Source organism: Pristiophorus japonicus, chromosome 17 (assembly GCF_044704955.1).
Source record: "Pristiophorus japonicus isolate sPriJap1 chromosome 17, sPriJap1.hap1, whole genome shotgun sequence".
In the NCBI taxonomy this organism is placed as follows: Eukaryota; Metazoa; Chordata; class Chondrichthyes; family Pristiophoridae; genus Pristiophorus; species Pristiophorus japonicus.
The window spans coordinates 81113149-81131408 of NC_091993.1; positions in this window are offsets into that span (position 1 = coordinate 81113149).

The window sequence follows — 18260 nt, forward strand, 5'->3', positions numbered from 1 at the left end:
AGCCTGCGGACTTGTTCATGGTAATGGATGCATTCGAAAATGAAAAGTCACCCGTTACGTCCCGCCAGATCAGGACCTGGACCAGCCAGGATTCTTTACTGTCCTTGGTAAAAAAAACTGTGTTCTCCATGGGAGCTGGTCTAGTGTCCCAGCAGAGATGCAGGACGTGATTAAGCCGTTCCACAGGCGCAAAGATGAAACGTCCCTGCAGGCGGACTGTCTGTTGTGCGGTAATCGCATGGTCTTGCCCAAGAAAGGCAGAGATACGTTCATTTGTGAACTGCACAACACCCACCCAGGCATTGTAATGATGAAAGCCATAGCCAGATCCCATGTGTGGTGGCCCGGCATCGATTTAGATTTAGAGTCATGCGTGCGCCAGTGCAACACTTGCTCTCAGCTGAGCAATGCACCCAGAGAGGCACCGCTAAGTTTGTGGTCATGGCCCTCCAAACCATGGTCGAGGATCCACGTGGAATATGCAGGCCCATTTCTAGGCAAAATGTTCTTGGTTGTCATGGATGCTTACTCAAAATGAATTGAATGTGCAATAATGTCTGTAAGCACGTCCACGGCCACCATGAAAGCCTACGAGCCATGTTTGCCACATACGGCCTGTCTGTTGCCCTAGTCAGCGACAATGAGCCGTGTTTCACCAGTGCTGAATTCAAGGAATTCATGACCCGCAATGGGATCAAACATGTCACATCTGCCCCGTTCAAACCCGCATCCAACGGCCAGGCAGAACGGGTAGTTCAGACCATCAAACAAAGCTTGAAACGCATGTCGGAAGGCTCCCTGCAGACCCAACTGTCCCGAGTACTGCTCAGCTACCGCACCAGACCCCACTCGCTCACCGGGGTTCCCCAGCCGAGCTGCTCATGAAAATGACACTCAAAACAAGGCTCTCTCTTGTCCACCCTGATCTCCATGATCACGTGGAGGACAGACGGCATCAACAAAGTGTGTACCATGACCGCGCAAATTTGTCACGTGATATTGAGGTCAATGATCCTGTGTTTGTGCTCAATTATGGACATTGTCCCAAATAGCTCGCGGCACAGTCATAGTCAAAGAGGGGAGTAGAGTGTTTCAGGTCAAAATGGCCAATGAACTATCTGCAGAAAACATTTGGACCAAATCAAATTGCGGTTCACCAACAGCTACGAACAACCCGAAGAAGACACCAGCAACTTTGATCCTCCAACATACACATAAGTGGCAACCGACAGCATGGTTGACCACGAAGCTGAACTCAACATCCCCAGCAGCCCGGCAAGGTCAGCTGCCCAACAGCCCGGTGAAGAACTAACCAACTCACCCACGCCCGCATTTGTACCGAGACGATCGACAAGGGAGCAAAAAGACCCGGATCGTCTCACCTTGTAAATAAGTGTACTATTACCTTTACTAGGGAGTGATGTTATGTATTTAACCCCTTGCAACCTGTATCATACTACCACCAAAGGACCTACCTGTTGGAGTCCCAAGGGATCCCAGCATCCCTTGGGAGCACGGTACATAAGCAGGCCACCCACGAGGTACCTGCACTCTGGAGTCTTATTAAAGGAGCTAAGGCCACACTTGCTCATTGTTCAGTACTCAGTTTCATGCTTTATTATGAGTGTATCACTTACCTCATGTAGTCATTCCTTCCCTCACTGCCCCAGGAACAGCTCGGACCACCCATTTCCCAGGCTGTCTCACTACAGGACGCTACAAATTTCAGAACGGTGTTGGACACCGGATCGATTCTCCCGGGTGGTAATGCTCCGCGGCCCTGCAAAACCAGCACTGCCCGGGTAGAACCCATTTGCACAACTATTACCGCCCCTTTGGGGCGCGAACAGAGGCAGCAAAAGACCGAAAATTCAGTCCGTTGCAGTATTGCCTACACTCAATGTAGATTCATTGAACTAGAATACATTTTTCAGTAGGCTAAGTGTACATCGGATGTCATAACCTCTCAACTCTCCTGTTTACATTGATGCATAGAAACATGAAATTTACAGTGCAGAAGGAGGCCATTTCGGCCCTCGGTCAGCAGCCCTGAAGGTTACATATAAACCTATGAACAATGGCGGAAAGCTAAAGAGCACCCAGTCCAACCAGTCCACCCCATACAACTGCAACACTCCTTATTCTGAAACATTCTACACTGGGAGAGACAAAAAACAGATAAAAACGCAGGCCAATTGGGGAAAAGAAAAATCTGGGAAAATTCCTTTCTGACCCATCCAGGCGATCAAAACTAGTCCAGGAGATTACCTTGGCCGTATTTGATTCCCTGCAGTACTTACCATCGTACCCGTGTCAGCCAACAAGAGGTTATCCAGTCTAATCCCACTTACCAGCTCTAGGCCCGTAACCCTGCAGGTTATGCCACTTTAAGTGCACATCCAAGCACCTTTTAAATGTGATGAGGGTTTCTGCATCCACCACCCTTCCAGGCAGTGAATTCCAGACCCCCACAACCCTCTGCGTGAAGAAGCCCCCACTCAAATCCTCTCTGAACCTTCCACCAACCACCTTAAAACTATGCCCCCTCGTAATTGACCTCTCCACCAATGGAAATAGGCCCTTGCTATCCATTATATCCAGGCCCCTCAAAATTTTGTACATCTCAATGAGGTCTCCTCTCAACCTCCTCTGTTCCAATGAGAACAAACCCAGCCTATCCAATCTGTCTTCATAGCTAAGATTCTCCATTCTAGAGAGAATCCTGGTAAATCTCCTCTGCACCCTCTCTAGTGCAATCATGTCCTTCCTATAATATCGTGACCAGAACTGCACGCAGTACTCCAGCTGCGGCCTAAACAGAGTATTATACAATTTAAGCATAACCTCCCTGCTCTTGTATTCTATGCTTCGGCCAATAAAGGCAAGCATTCCGTATGCCTTCTTAACCACCTTATCCACCTGGCCTGCTACTTTCAGGAATCTGTGGACAAGCACTCCAAGATCCCTTTGTTCATCGACACTATTAAGTGCACTACCGCTTAATGTACATACCCTTTCCTTATTAGCTCTCCCAAAGTGCATTACCTCAAACTTCTCCGAATTAAATTCCATTTGCCACTGCTCTGCCCACCTGACCAGTAGATTGATATCCTCCTGACGTCTCAACATTCATCAGAGCTGCTGAGAAAACTAGCAGTGGCCTCAGGCTCCAAAGCTGGTGACGCGAGCTGGTTTAATGGTCTTTAGTAAACTTTTCTTCAATAAACTGGCTCACACACTGAGCTGGATCCATTCATTTCAACACAACTGCAGATTGGGAGGCGCTGTAAATGTATGAGATGTTAAGCATTTTAACTGCAACTACTGGACTATAAAAAGGCTTATTTTCTGTTTGCTTGCTCTCTTTCCTGTGACTGAACATGCAATGAAGACATACAGCTGTTCCAATATGCCAGGCTATTAACCTTAGGCATGTTGTCTTCTTGGGAGTGTTGCTCACTACTCCATTATACCTTCTGCAAGGTAATGGTTCCCTCTGCGTGGAGTCTGGAGACTGCATTACCCATTATCTGCAATTAAGCTATATGTCAGGACTATTCATCAGAAGCTGCTATCTCATTGCACTGGAATACTAATGCTTGTGGGAGAGTGTTAAAATAGATAATTGAAATAGGTGCGCGATTGAAATCCAATAAGAAACCAGAAAGCAGTGAGGTGAAACATCTTGGAATAATATCCATATCACCGAAGACAGGAATAAAACAGAAACCCAAATTGTCATAAGTGTAATGTATTTGCTTCATGGATTCTTTGCTTAAGAATTTACAGCAACACATTGCTATTAAGAACCAGTTTGTTTATTAACAAAGGTTTAACAATTGCACTAATATTACCAGTTCATCCACTAGACTAACATCGTGGATGACCGAGACCAGACCCAACTGGCTGGGGTTTTATTGAGCCTTGTGAACATCACGTGACTGGCTAAGTCACTCACAGTGCAACAGCTCTACAACTATTTTGGTTATGCAACAGCTCTACAAACCTGTGAGCATACTCTCAGGTGCATACATTACAATAAGTATCTCAGGCTTTTGGCTGCCTTCAGTGTTATCAGCAAATGGATTCTTCAGGATGTTGCTATTCAATATCATAGCACTATAGTATTGATGTAAAGCAGTGGTACTTCAGCCAAAACAGAGGCAAGGCAACAATTTTCCAGCAGAATATTTCAGGAATTGCCTCCTATATTCATAAACTCATGTTATAAATTTGGGTTGCGCATTAGATGTTCTTTTGGGTTCAGCATTATTTGTCTCTTCCCATAAAAGATCACCCAATTCCCTATGATTGCGAGTGCACCTTTCCTGCCCACTATCTAGTCACGTAATACTCTGACTTGGGAGGCTGTAACAATAAAACCCTGTGCGAGTACTGGATCCTGTGATCTTGCATGTTGCCCCGTGGACGTTTCTCCTATCTTCCCTCATCATAGGCAGTCCCTTGGAATCGAGGAAGATTTGCTTCCACTCTTAAAATGAGTCCTTAGGTGGCTGAACAGTTCAATACGAGAACCACAGTCCCCGTCACAGCTGGAACAGATAGTCATTGAGGGTAAGGGAAGGTGGGTCAGATTTGCCGCATGCTCTTTCCGCTGCCTGCTTGATTTCTGCATGCTCTCGGCGATGAGACTCGAGCTGCTCAGCGCCTTCCCGGATGCACTTCCTCCACTTAGGGCAGTCTTTGGCCAGGGACTCCCAGGTGTCGGGGAGATGTTGCACTTTATCAGGGAGGCTTTGAGTGTGTCCTTGTAACGTTGCCTCTGCCCACCTTTGGCTCATTTGCTGTGAAGGAGCTCTGAGTAGAGCGCTTGCTTTGGGAGTCTCGTGTCTGGCATGCAAATAATGTGGCCTGCCCAGCGGAGCTGAACAAGTGTGGTCAGTGCTTTAATGCTGGGGATGTTGGCCTGGTCAAGGCGCTAATGTTGGTGCGTCTGTCCTCCCAGGGGATTTGTAGGATCTTACGGAGATATCGTTGGTGGTATTTCTCCAGCGACTTGAGGTGTCTACTGTACATGGTCCATGTCTCTGAGCCATACAGAAAGTAAATGAAAACACTCTAGGTGATATAAGCCAATTGTAAACAGAGAATCTGCTTTATTTTACATGAAACAGTTTACAGTGAAATTCAATCTATTTCCTGTTGGCCCTCGTATCATCAAAAATAAGAAATTATGCAAATTAAGACCTTGAAATGGTCCTAGCTTCATTTTACAAATCAATATTTGCTACCTTTAGAAAACAAGAGTTTTTTGCCCTTTGAACTTCAAATTCAAACTTCTGCAGACTGTGTTTGCCAGAGAGACGTGTACAGATGAAATTGATCTCTGACCCTCCCCAGCTCTCTGTGTCATGGATTAGTTTGTTACATTGCCACACAAAACTCAAAGGAAGAAAATGCACCCCCGCCTCCCCCACATGGCACCTCTGTTGTGTATTCAGCTAAGACCCATGCTGTGCTGAAATGAATGAAGCTATTCTATATTTGTGGATTGTGGATGCAGAAACCCTCACCATATTTAAAAAGTGCTTGGATGGGCACTTAAAGTGCCATAACCTGCAGGGTTACGGACCTAGAGCTGGTAATTGGGATTAGACTGGATAACCTCTTGTTGGCCAGCGCATATACGATGGTAAGTACTGCAGGGAATCGAATACAGCCAAGGTGATCTCCTGGACTAGTTTCGATCGCCTGGATGGGTTGGAGAGGAATTTTACTAGATTTTTATCCCAATTGGCCTGGGTTTTTATCTGGTTTTTGCCTCTCCCGAGAGATCACATGGCTCCGGTTGGGGTGGAGTGTAGAATGTTTCAGTGTAAGGGGTGTCGCAGTTGTATGGGGCGGACTGGTTGGACTGGGTGCTCTTTACCTTTCCGTCATTGTTCATTGTTCATAGGTTTATATGTAACCTTCAGGGCTGCTGACCGAGGGCTGTGTGGCTTTTTGTTGGCCAGTGCAGTCACCTTCTGCGCTGTAAATTTCTATGTTTCTATGGGCTCAATTTTGGCCAGGAGTTGCTCCATTTTTTTTTGGAGTAACTTGGTTTTTCTGGCATAACTTAAAAATCCTCATTTTCCCCAATCAATTTGCACCACTATAACTGAGTTAGTTACGATTTTTTTAAGTTAGTTTTTTTTGTCTCAAAAGGGGGCATTACCAGCCACCTACACCAGTTCTGCCCATTTAGGCAACTTTGGCCAGCTAATAGTTACTCAAAATCTACTTAGGCCAGCGTATGTGGCCATTTCAGAAAACCCTTGGGAGAGTTAAAGAAATCGGCACAGGTCGGTACATCGGAGGCCACTCGGCCTGGGATAGGGGTGGGAAGCAGAGAGGTCCTGCCTGCACCTAAACCACCAACCCTTACAAACCACCAAACCTTGCAAACAAAAAAGTTCTAAGAACTCAATAAAAAATAAAAAATTGAAATAAGTCCTACCTTCATCTTCAAGCTCGGCCCGGGAAGGCAGTGGGCCGGGCTGGTGCGGGAGGCCACTCGACCAGGGCTGGGGGCGGGCAGGAGAACTGATATTGCTCCTGCCTGCCACCCAGACTTTTCATCTCCACCACTATGTCTGGGAGTCCAACTCCAAGTGCTGATCACGCATTGTGTGAAGAACTTTGATAGCAGCTAAAAAGTCACCTTTTACCAGTTTGAACCCGTGAAAAGCCTGTTTCTCGTGTTTCCTCACAACTCAGACCCCTGACATTAAAGATCAACCTCATAACTCTTCTCTGCCCGCCCCTAGCCCAACAAAGGAGGCAGAATAAATGTAGAGAACTTTACCTGAAGGAGCCCATCGCCACGCAGAGACCTACTGTTGCCGCAGACTCGCAGCGCTACTGCGCATGCGCAGACATCACCAGCGGACTCCGCTGCGCATGTGCAGACGTCCCAGCACAGCTTTCGGCACAGAACGCTGGCTCCATCCCCGACTCGACTGGCCACGCTGCGCGACTGCAGGGAAGAGGCTGGACAGCGGCCAAAGTGGCAACAACATTTTTCGCCGCACCTCGGAACGGAGAAAAGTGGCGCAACTCTGGTAATTGCACCGAAAAACGAGCTGGGCCAAAATTGAGGCCTATGTTTCTATTTATAGGTGCAATTGTCTCTAAAATGTACCATTGTCTCAAATATATCTAACATGTAAGAAACACATTTCTGTTAGCCAGTTTTAGTTCCTGCTAATGGAACTAATCAATATTCCCAGATAGCTGGTGTATTGGGCGTCTGCCCCTTTGTGGACTGAATTTAACTTAATAGCAACATCATATCATGAATTAATCCAACCACGATGGCCTGAATGGCCTCCTTGAAATGTGATATTCACCTTGACGTGTAGTTATCTCCGCATTAAATTCTTCTACTTCCTCAATATTTGCCTTATTTTTCCGTAGTTTGTGCTGACTCTCTGATCACTTGTGATGGCCTCAGTCTTCATTCACTTCAATGTAGGCCGCAATGAGATATCTGTACCCAACACAGGGCTCCCTGCCCTGCTGTGCTCTGTAGTGTTATTTAGCCAGTAAGAATGTAGGTTACATTCAAAGTCCATTGTGACTATAGAAAAGTTAATTCGAAATTTATGTAGTAGCTATACATATATCTATAAACCCTTACAGTGCATTATATTTTAACTTGTAGTTCTAGTCTTGGCTATTATTGGGAGTGGGAGGACCTAGTTTAAAGGATTTGAAAAGCTCATTAGATACATCATCAGCTTTATTGGCAACCCAGGGTCTGTAATAAATTGCTTTGGAAGGTCACTAAATTTCACAGGTGCCAGGTTTCCTATTACTGTAAATGAGATAAGAACCACCTATCTGTAGTCGTTTGGATCACTCTCCTAATGGCCACATGGTTGCTTGTTTTGGCTGAAAGTCATACTTAATGACAATACAGGCACTAATATATTACCACCTGCCCATAGCAGCTGGGAGAAGCAGCGATTGGGCACGTTCAGTAGTGAATGAACTATCCGGGTAGCCCAGGCTGGAGCTGTATAAGGCAACCAATACCTTGGGTAGGAGCCAAACAGGTATCAACTTTGACTCAAGAACACATTGTATTATTAGAGCTCATTATATACATAGACTTCAGAGAAAACCAACTGACACCAAGCAACAGTATTGTTGCAATGAGTGGCCTGCTTTTTCACTGTGGTATTGCATTTCATTGGTGAATTGGCACTAAATATAATTGATTACTTGTACTTGCACTTTCAACACTCCGTACTTTATTGAATCACATGGAGAGCAGGAGATTTTGTCACAAAGTAAGTGATTCTGAATTTGGCCGCTGTGAAGCGCCTTGCGACATTTTTTTACGTTAAAGGCATTACAAGTTGGACCTCGCTTACCGGCACCACCCCCCCGTCCGGCATGATTCCGGCGGCCGGGGGCACATGCGCAGAACGTGGCCGATCTCCACCCTGACTTTGGGGCCGCGGCGACACTCGACCCACTGGGGGCCCGTCAACACTTCCTTCATGGCCCGCCGATACTTCGCGGCCCACCGACACTTTGAGCCTGCCGAGGTGCCGACCTCCTCCCCCCACCCCCTCCCCGACGTCGGGCTGCTGACCTTCCCTCATCCGGCAAAACCCCTTATTCAGCACCGGCCAGGTCCCGAGGGTGCCGGAGAAAGGAGGTTCAACCTGTATTAAGGTTTTCTATGCTTTCAGTGTCACAGTTGCCTCTAAGTCACTGCTCTGCCACTGCTTCTGTTGTCTCCACTCAGCAGGCTCTTAGTTGCCTTTCGTTCAATACCCGACCTCACCAATACCTCAGCCTAACCTGCTCCCATTGCTTGTTCCTCCATATTCAGCTGCACCAGCTCCCTCTCCAACATGTATTTGGTCATTTTTGGGCTATACTAAGTTCACCAAAACTAACCACAGAAGGGAGCTATACTTTAAAAGGAGCAGGTAAGTTGGCTTTGCATAACCCTGACATTAATTCACAACTGAAGGTCAGTGGTAGTGAGATCAAGTCATGGGTGAAGCAAAAAGAGCAAGTCTAACCCTGGAAGAAATGAGACACAGGATCGTGACAGCATAATCATGGGAGACATGAACTGATTGGACAACTGAATCCCCACATCACCATGTAACAGAGTCCCTGAGGACTACGGCTCACCAGACACCTTCCCTTACCACTCCTCTCCTGACCTACAGTCTCTCCTGTGCCTCAAATTACTGCCTGCCCAGCAGTCTAGGTCCATGGAGCCCATACTGCCTTAGACCACTGGGCCGATCAGTGCCCAACACAAGTTGCGTCCCCAACTACCCAACGGTCACAATCACCGCAACAGCCTCAGGGTCCTTATCACTCGACAATCAGAAGGGCTCCAGCCCCATTCACCACATCAAACTGGTCCTCAAAACCCGTGACATGCCGCTAGGGACTCTAAACCTCTAAACGGGCTACCTTCATTGACCAGGCCCCCAAACAAAGCATTTCCCTATCTGTGCCAGGAGAGAAGTTAAACTTTTGTTTATTGATTTACTCCAAGTTTTTAAAAGTACAATGGAGAATAAAAAAGTATATACTTATGCAGCCAACCATGGCTGTCCATCTCTATCAGTCTCTTGAGGCTCCTCTTTTTTGTCTGTCTTTGAGATGGATAGTACTAACTTCCCAACTCCAAATGAGATACTCTGGGGCTGAAATTGCAAATCGCCCTGTTTGGGAGCGGTAACCTTTGTGATGCCGGACATTCTGCATCCGGCACAGAAGTCCCGACCTGGAAGTGAAATTGGGCTTACCGACTCTGACAGGACGTAGAGCGCAATGTCGGCTGCTCCATTTCCTCTTGGTGCGGACTCGGGGGCGCAGCGCTACTCCGGCGAATGTTGTAGGGCTGACGCGTCCCAAGGGCCCTCCTCTTCTGTTAAAGGGGAGGGACGCTGCGAGCTCTGCAGGACTTTTGATGGGCCTCCAGTAGGCACCGAAATGGAGTGCTGGGCTGCACAGTTGCGACATGGACCCCGCGAAAATGGACTCCGAGGCCGGACTAGTAAGTTGGAGGGCAGCGCAAAATGGCAGCGCGCACATCCCCTTTACATTTCGCCCGCATGCGGAGTGCTGCCCGGTTCGCGACCCGCGAGATTATCGCTGACATTACCCGCGGCAGCCTCGGGAGGCGCGGCCCAATTTTTGCCACGGGACGAAAATGGGCCGCTGCAGGGCGAAAAGGGTGGTGTCTTCGCCGGAGGAGCAGGGGCAAAGACATCCACCAGGGCACCCCTTAAAGGGGAGGCCGTGTGCGCCATGGGTCGCCATTTGTTTTGTTGGCCGACTCTTCTGTCGGTCCGACAATGGTGGCCCTCATCTTGACCAGGACGCCATCATGCAGTCCAGCACTCCTCCTTGTGTGCCGGGCCCCTGGCCCGGTCGAGGTTGTCCCTGGTGGCCCAGTGGTGGCCTCCAACGGGCCTGCAGAGTCCGCAGCGGCCCTCCCCTTTAACTGAAGGGGAGGGGCATTGTGGCGCATCAGCACTACATGGAGCAGCTGCATAATGTCACATCAGTGCTGTGCTGACACCTCGAGAGCACCCCTGCAACGAGGTGGAGCTCCTGAGAAAGCGCTCTGCTTCGTTTGAGGCGTGCAAGGGGCAATTCCACGCCGGAAGCAGGACTTCCCGCCCGGCCAATAACTGACCCCAGCCCAGAAGGTTACCGCCCCAAGGCGGGGCACGGGGCAATTTCGATCCACTTATTTCAGAGTGAAATTCAGTTTGATTAAAAAAAGACTATGGCATTGTAGCCAATTTACAACTTTTGTACCTAACTCTACGAGGCGCTGTCCCTTCCAGAACCACTTTAGTGAACATGATCAGACCTGCATTGTTCATTACCAGTGACTAATTGCACTGTCCTTGAGTGAAGAACATTCATAATCAAGGAGCCGTGACCAATTCTTCATGTAAATCGATTCGTGCACTTGGGCCTGAAATGATAGCAATCCAATTGAAACCTTAATGAGTGTAATGAGTAAAAATGCATTATGCCATCCTAGCCAGAGACAGGGAAAAATGAGAAATCGATATTCTTACAACTGCTGTATTCGTGGATCTGTTCTGTATCAATATTAATTACATTGAGAGAATAATGTATTGTGGTGATAATTTAAACAGATTGAAACAGAAACAATGGGCTAAAATTTGTTTGCCCCCGAAAATGGCATTGCCCATTCAAAGTGATGCAGGCAATACATTAACTTTGCGCTGCCCGCTAACTAGCATGATTGTGATGTTCAGCCCAGTGCTGAATGCGCTGCTGAATGGCTGAATGCTCAGCAGGGGCCCCATGTTTATGCGAGGCTAGCACCGATTAAAGCTAGCCTGCACTTCTTAATGGCAGTATGCACCTCTTAAAGTGGAGGTGCATTCTGCCTGCAGCAGGTCATTCAAGTGGCTGTGGAAAAGAGTCAGAGCAGCAAATAAAGCAATGATGTCACAACGGAGGACATTGCGTGCTCCAAGATTCTCGGATGCAGCACTGGAACCTCAGTGGAAAGAGAGGTCCTCTTTCCACAGGGGGCCAGGAGGCCTTCCAGGTAAATGCAGAAAAGACAATGGGAGCAGAAAGCCATCATCGTGAATGTAAGCAGTGTCGCCCCGAGAGGCTGGCTTCGGTGCAGGAAGAAGTTTATTGACATCACACGAGTGGTCAAGGTTAGTGAATTAATTTTCAAATGCCATATCTCACCATCTGCACCATGAGCCTCAGCCACTGCTCAATGCACCACCTCCCCATCATTCACCTACCAACAATCTCTACCAAACATGACTCACACCTCACATTAATAGCTTCACCTCACCCTCACACACTTACCACTGCTGCAAGCCTCACACCCACATCTCATAGCTTGCATACACTGTCGGCTATTCAACCATGACAAGCATATCACCCAAATACATTGCACCACACTCATTGACACACTTCCCTTGCTCTTGTAGGACAAGGTGGCTCACAGCCGGCGTCAGCAGGACCTAACTGACGGGGGACAGGTGCACCTGCATAACCTTACCCCGATGGAGGGAACAGTGCTGGCCATTATTGGAAGGGCCATCACAGAAAGAATATAAGGTGCCGGTATCCTCATATCTAATCCTGCTTCTCACATTCCACTTCCCCCTCATCACACAATCTGTTCTGATTTACAAGTTGCACATGATGTTAGCATGCACCTCTAGCTTCTCCCCTCTCCTCAGCTCAAAGTTACCCTTGTGCCTTTCTCCTTTCAGAGACCCAAGAGCTGCCAGGCACTGGTGAAGGAGCACAAGATAGACGAGCACCGAGACAGTGATAATGAAGACAGAGCACCGTCACTCGGTTTCACTCTCGCAGCCACCAGCTCAGATATTGAGACTGCGTAGTTTAGAGGATAGGTGAGAAGCGGGATCTGCACGTGGTGAGACACTGGGCATGAGCGGCCTGCAACCAGGGCAGGGGGAAAGGGTAGTGCAGGCGCCAGCTCACCGGAGGGCGAAGTCACACACAAATTCTGCTGCAGAGGACTCGGATGAGGAATTCAATGGGGCAGCCTACAGGAGAAGGCTGATGGGTATGCACAGTGAAATGCTTGGTGCATTGGCAGGCCTACCAGAAAGCCTGAGTGCAATATCAAGGAGCATGGAGGAGTCCAGCATCAATCTTGCTCAGAGCAGAGCTTAGAGCCCAGGATTTCCAGAAAGGAAGTGGTGGGCAACTCCAGTAGCGCACTTGTGGACCCAACTATGATGCACCGTCTGATGGCTCATGTCTCAGCTTCCATTGCAGCCCAAACAGAAGCCACCCAATGTCTGGGTGCTGCAGTGGAAGTTCAGACTGCTGCCATCATGGTTGCGTTTACCAGTGTGGAAAGGGGCTTGCAGGGTGTCACAGCAGTCCAGGAATCTGTCCTCCAACAGATTACTCGGAATGCTGAGGCACTGCCCCAGGGAGTGGCAGCAGCTCTGTGGAGCAGGAACCTGCTGTCCTCTCTCAGGGTAAAAGCATTTGTTCTCCCACCACTGCCTCTCCGCCAGTACCCTTGCTGTTGTCTGTCAGTCAGCCGGCCCAGACAGCTGCTGCCCATGCCGAGGTGGTGCAGTCTAAAGCCGGACCTTCTAGGCCCAGAGCTGCCAGAGGTCATCTTGCAAGGCCATCTACAGTCTTCCCACTGAAAGTCATCAGTCTTCCACCAACCAGGCTGCAGCCACTGGGGTAACACTTTGTAGGGGCACTAGAACAGGCAAAAGTACACTGTAGACAGGCACTAAGGGAGATTGGTTGACTTTGTTACATAATATTGGATGGATTGATGTATAAAGTTGGATTGGAATGTTTCAGTATTGTGGCCAAAGGGCTGCTGTGATGGTCAGTAACAGAGGGAAAGGAAGGTGTGGGACTATGTTGAATGGGGAATTGGGTTGTGTTCATTGGTATCGCAGTTGGATAAGTCGATCACGGACAGCTTGGGCAGTAAGGGGCTCTCTGGGTTCCTTCCGCTTCCTCCTCATCAGCTTCCTCTTCCTCCTCCTCCACAGCTGGTCACTGTATAGCTGGTTCCAAGGGCGATGCCCTCATGATGACGAGGTTGTGGAGCATTCAGCAAACCATGACGAACCTTGAGCTGCATTCTGGTGAGTACTGCATAGCTCCTCCAGAGCGGCCTAAGCAGCGATAGCATTGTTTAAGGACACAAATGATCTGCTCCATCACATTCCGTGTGGCAGCATGACTTTCCGTTATATGCATGCTGCTCACGTGTGCATGGGTTGCGCAGCGGAGTCTTGACCCCTGCGGTAAGCAGATAGCCCTTGTTGCTCAGTATCCACCCCCTGGTTTGTCGTGGTGGCTCAAAGACTGAGGGAACAGAAGACTGGCGCAGAATAAAAGCATCATGACTGCTGCAGCACAGCAACTGCCCATTCAGCGAGTGGCAACCTTTGCGGTTGCCGTACATCTGAGCATTTAGATGCGGTGCCCGCAAAGCCACGTGTGTGCAGTCGATGGCACCCTGCACCATGGGGAAGCCCGCTATCCTGGCCAAGCCACATGCACGCTCTGTCTGCTTCTCTCTGGTCAGAGAGAAGACAATGCAATCCCCTCTCCTGGCATAAAGAGCGTCTGCCCCCTCTCTTCAGCAGCAATGGATGGTGAACCGGAGGATGTTATAGATGTCCCCTGCTCCAGCCTGGGAGCTGGGTCAGTTCCACGGTCACCGACACAGCCACTGGCAGTGCTGTTCTTGCCCTGGAGTGAGGCTGCAAGTCTGGTTACAAGAGGTGTCAGAGTTCTGCGAGCACCTCCTTTTGTAAAGCACAAACTCTCACACACTGCCCCTGGCTCAGGCTGAGGTAAGAGAACTGCTCTCGGAAGACCCTAGGTGGGTAAGGCCTCATGCTGAATGCCCTTCTTCCCCTCCTCCTCTTCCTCCCTCTGTGAGCAGCTTGTCCTCCTCTGTGCTGCCTCTGCTCCATCTCCCTGTCATGCTACAGGCCAAGGGGGCTGATAACTGCAGCACCCATAGCCGGGAGCAAGTGGTCTGACCAGAACCCTTGAAATCAGAACCAATGCCTTCTCCACGTGCAACACCACGCCTTGTCACCTCATTAACTTTAAACAACTCTGGAAAACTCGAAACACATCCAGAAACTTACACAGAGCCGGTAGAAATTAATCAGCAACTAACCTGAGATGAGCTCTCCCAGCCGCCCTCACCAAAATCACGTCCGGCAAGGCCCGCTCCAGAAATGCCGCCTGTGGCACAGAAGCCATTTTCAACACAAAACGGCACACATAGCGTCAAGAAAGTGGGCGCTACGGAACCAAATTTTTTTTGCCCTGTTTCACTTCTTTAAACACTGCCTGAAATGCTGGGTGCAGTTGAACTAAGAGCAGTTTCTAACGTTCCAAGCTTGTTGCAGAGACGGACCACTTGACTTTCCAGTTAACTCATTTACCTCTATCTTCTATATCTAAAAATGAGTACCCATGAAGTAGGCCATCGCAACTAGCATGCTATTTTATTTTGTAAAGTTTTTCCCCTGCTAATTTGCTCATCTTCTCTCAATTCCTCAGTGTGACATGGTTCCACACACCCCAGTAAATTCTACTAAACTATCCAACCAACATAATTAAAACAGATTATCTTGTCATTATCTCATTGCTGTTTATGGGACCTTGGGGGTGCACAAATTGGCTGCCGACTTTCCTATAATACAACTTCAAAAGTGCTTCATTGGCTGTAGAGTGCTTCAGGATGTCCTGAGGTCGTGAAAGAAGCTATATAAATGCAAGTTCTTTATTTCTATGGGGGAAGCTCAGCTGAACCTGATCCTGTCTCGGTTGATGTCAGCGTATGTGCATTTACAGCATCGTGGTGGAGGTGCGGCGAGTGTTTTTGTGGCAGAGGAGTGGCGAGAAATCGTGGTGGAGGTGCGGCGAGTGTTTTTATGGCAGAGGAGCGGCGAGAAATCGTGGTGGAGGTGCGGCGAGTGTTTTTATGGCAGAGGAGCGGTGAGAAATCGTGGTGGAGGTGCGGCAAGTGTTTTTGTGGCGGAGGAGCGGCGAGAAATCGTGGTGGAGGTGCGGCGAGTGTTTTTATGGCAGAGGAGCGGTGAGAAATCGTGGTGGAGGTGCGGCGAGTGTTTTTATGGCAGAGGAGCGGTGAGAAATCGTGGCGGAGGTGAGGTAAATGAGGGTACGGGGCCCAGAAGAGCCGAGGGTCCAGGGGCGGCACAGACAAGCCCACACTGCGATATGTGTGCGCACTAGGTCCGTGCAGCAGAGCAGGTCTCCAGTCATGTTGGTTAATCCTTGCTACTAGATAAAGGCCTAACTCTGTCAAGCCCGTGTGGTGGTTGATGTGCAACGGTCACCACACGTTAAAAAAATCTTCCACCCCTGGAGTTCATGACTGGAACATCAGGTCCTTCATTGAAACATCTGTGAACTCATCCCTTTTGCTATGGAAGCAGGTCATTCTCATTCGAGGGACCTCCTATGATAATGATGATGATTTACAGCAGGGCTTTTCTGGTTAGTAATCAGGGACGGTAACCCTGGCGGATTGCCCCCTATTCCTTCCCCTTCCCTTTAGCCCAGGACAGGTGAGCACAGCTTGCAGTGCTCGATCACCAGGCTGACTGAGATCAGCCGACTCAGTACGGCCTGAGCAGCGAACCTTGGGGCTGTCCTGGCCTGGTTCTGGACTGATCACTGCTTCAGTTGAACTGTCGGCTTCAGGAACTTGGTGGAATGAGAGCCTGAACCTTTGTTCCAGCTGTTTGTCCGTGGCCTTTTGGTGCCCTAATTCATCACACACCACCTTTACCTTCTTGAGAAAAATAATATTTTGTCATTTTTTTAATATATATCTATATGTTTTGAAAGAGATAGTATACTTAACACGAATAGGCATAACCCATTAAAGGCACTTCATGTCGCAATTTGACTATTTTATGGAATCTGTACTGTTCTCCCAGGCATCACTTGCTTCTTCCCTTAGCTCCGAGGGAGAAATACCTGGGCTGCAAATATCTCGTCACTTTCACTCTACGTGCAATCAACAACAGGTGTGCTTCTGTGAAGAAAACCTACTGCAAACCCACCGTACAACATCAAAATGATGCCTCCATGTTAGCCAGTGAGACCATTGGCTTTGATGTATATATTTAAACCGAATGGAATGAGAAAATTCCATTTGCCCTTTTTACAGACCGTGTGCAATATGCCCTCTTGTGAATTCAGTCTCACCCATTTAATCTCCTGAAAACTCTACATAAAAAACACAACGGTGGTGGAGCAGAACTCCAGAATATTCCTCCATTCCAATATCTCCACTATTAAACCTTGGCCTACTGTCCCTTCGCTCACCACCATCTCTCCAGCCCTAACAGCACAGGAACTGACATCTCAGCACAGTCCCATCCCTATAATCCCCAATCCCATTCCCAACCTGAATTTATCCAGCTCCTTTATTAAAAAAGGAGCGACGCAGAATCATTCACACAAAGAGTGATGGGCGAGTGCAATGGACTTCTGGATAGAGTAGTCTAGGCAAAACTCAGGAATTATGGATGCCATTATTGGTTGGGGATGGAGGGGTCTCTCTGATCTTTCTGCATGGATCAGCTAAGGTGTGTCAAATGACCTTCCTCATCTGCATCTTGGGAACTGTGTGGTCCAGTTCCGCTTAACATAAATTGTGGGGTGAAAATCAAATCAACAACAACTTGTATTTATATAGTGCCTTTAACATAGTAAAATGTCCCAAGGTGCTTCACAAGAACATTATCAATCAAGATTTGACACTGAGCCACATAAGGAGATATTAGGGCAGATCAAAGATGTAGGTTTTAAGCAGCATCTTACAGGAGGAAAGAGAGGTGGAGACGTTCTTCCAGCCCCTTTAGTCACTGACTTGGGTATATTATACCTGTACCTCCTACTGTGTTCACAGTCTAAGTATTGTCTCACAACCTTGCTGCTCAGTTGAATTGTTCTCCTCTTATCCACTGTCTATTCAGTTCTACTGAATGACTGACCAGATACTGACGATGCTGATGAGACTACAGTCCAATCAACGGGTTCAAATGGTCTCATTAACCTTGTGCAATGTGTTATAGGCTGTTGACACTGTTAAGTATTATTGGATTTTGAGGTCTGCTGATGGAGCAGTTCCAATAATGTATGGTGCCTTAATAAAAGTGAGGTAACAGGATGGATGTCACTGGATTGGTCTTCTGTGATGGAAGCTCTTCCAATTGGTAAAGAATTGAGTCAAACAGAGTCGCAAAGCCCTCAGTTTTGTCTTTGATCTGTGCTGAGTCAGCTGATCTCAGGGTGGTTGATGCTAGGGGCATCGGATGGTGTCCCTGGGAAAGAGCAGAAAAATCAACGACGGTTACCACTTCAGATCGGAATTCAATGACCCCATTGAAAGTATTTGTGTGTGTGTGTGTGTGTGGACATCGGGAGAAGACAGGATCAAGCTGGCCCATGATGCTCTCTGCAGTTGAATATCCCACTCGCTGTCTTGAGCTTGTACATGAAGAATGGCTGTTTGGCAAAGGACTGGAATTTGGTTGGCACGTATAGAACTATACTTCAGGCCCATATGAGAGATGGGAGAAAATTAGTGGGGGGGGTGGTGGTGGGGAAGGAGGGGGAGACTACTGTGCACCATTACTAGATTACTTAGGGGAGAGAACTAACTGAAATAAGAACATAAGAAATATAAGCAG